This window comes from Cavia porcellus, unplaced genomic scaffold (genome assembly GCF_034190915.1).
Source record: "Cavia porcellus strain 051 isolate PalLab524CR breed Dunkin Hartley unplaced genomic scaffold, mCavPor4.1 scaffold_14, whole genome shotgun sequence".
Classification (NCBI taxonomy): Eukaryota; Metazoa; Chordata; class Mammalia; order Rodentia; family Caviidae; genus Cavia; species Cavia porcellus.
Genome location: NW_026947497.1, coordinates 36,784,035 through 36,785,677, shown reverse-complemented (window position 1 = coordinate 36,785,677; position 1,643 = coordinate 36,784,035). Strand labels below are relative to the sequence as shown.

The window sequence follows — 1,643 nt, the reverse complement described above, 5'->3', positions numbered from 1 at the left end:
CTGCAATCAATCAATAGAAAAAGTACTAATACGAAGAACTAATCAATCAATGGCAAATGCACTAATAAAAGCAATGAATCAAATTCAGCATGTGCATAAATGCAGGTTCTTGGAAGGGACTAAGATAGGGCAAAAGCAAAAACAGTAAAATAAACCAAAGGTGTATATCAAGAGAATTTTCAGGAAGCTTATTAAGCAAGAATTCTCATCTTTGGTTCATTAGTTACCTGGATACCACTTGACTGACAGGGATTTGTTCTTAAATACAAATACTGGGTATAATAATAAACAGAATTTGTAAGGCCCACTTAGTGTATTCTACTTGAGATATATGCATTATCTGTATGTGTGCATGTATGGGTAACGTCACTAGAAGAAACATGACAGTGATTATACAGGGGAAAGATATTTTTAAAATGCCAAACAGTTATATTATAATCTTTTGTATCTCATTTTTGTGTGATTATGTGAAAGAAAATATACTCTAAGTGGTATTTCATTCTACTTTTTTGGAATCTGAATTTTTCCCACTCAATGTGGTGTGCTTCCAACTCCATTCAGATAAGAGCCTCCACTAGGACAATGATTAGCTTGTAGCTCAGGTCACTACCAAGCCAGATCCTCTGTCCCAGTGCCATCAGGTTTCCAGAGGAGGGAGATATGCAATGGATCTTGGAAAAATACATATGGTAAATTTATAAAGCTTCACAAGCCTATTTTGGTAATCATGTCCAAATGCCCTTTGGTGTATCTAGAAGCATGGGTGATCGCTCTCGCTCATGGAAGCAGCAGAGGCCACTTTCAAAAATGCTAATAGGAGAGAAGATAGACATGACCAAGAAATGGCAGGATATGAAGGTAGAAAACAGAACTTCCTACAGATAAAAGAAATAGGCCAAATCAAGTGTTTAGATCTTAAAGTTCCAAGAGAACTGAAGTCTGCCATGTTACAGCAGCTAAGGGTTTATACTAAGTGGTTACAATATACCACACTAACATCTTCCTGGATTATCATATTGGTAGATCACAGTTATCTATTTCACGGGTGGACACTACAAAAGCAAACAAAATCCAACCCTTTTCCCAGCAAAACAACTATTTCTGTATCCATCTACTTGTTTGAAAGTTAGCTTTTTAGAATATCTAAAGGACAAAGGAGCACGACTATAAGCAAAATGAAATGCCAAAGAAGAGAAAAAAGATTCAATAGAAAGGGTTTACTGATTCAAAAGCAAATCCCTCAAAGGGGGTCAGGCTTAACAGTTCACTGCAGAAATGCAACAATGTATCTGGAGCAGCCAGGATTCAATGTGCTTTAAGGATGCCAGGTCTAAACTCTATGTCTGTCCCCAGACTCCCCACCTTTGTATGAGCCCCATAGTTTTTAGAAGCCCTGGAACACCACACGTGGTATCCGAGGTGGGTTATTTGAGGTCAACAGTTAAACCACATTTGTTATCTGAAAATCTACAAGGCAGCAGGCAGAAAAGTGGAACCCTAGAAGTGGTAACACAGTTATAACTAACCTAGTTAATAATAATGAATACTAGCTACTGCTTACTGACACACTTCTGTCATGAGTTGCCCACCTACTAGCTGCCAAGGGCTGTGCTGGGTGCTTAACAAATTTTTTTCTTTAATTT

At 37.7% G+C, this 1,643-nt stretch overlaps 1 protein-coding gene across 4 annotated transcripts in view; it reads right to left on the bottom strand.

The window, feature by feature from the left end:
• Nucleotides 1-1,643, bottom strand: part of Slc10a7 (solute carrier family 10 member 7) — a 241,857-nt gene that overhangs the window by 25,647 nt on the left and 214,567 nt on the right. The window lies entirely within an intron of this gene.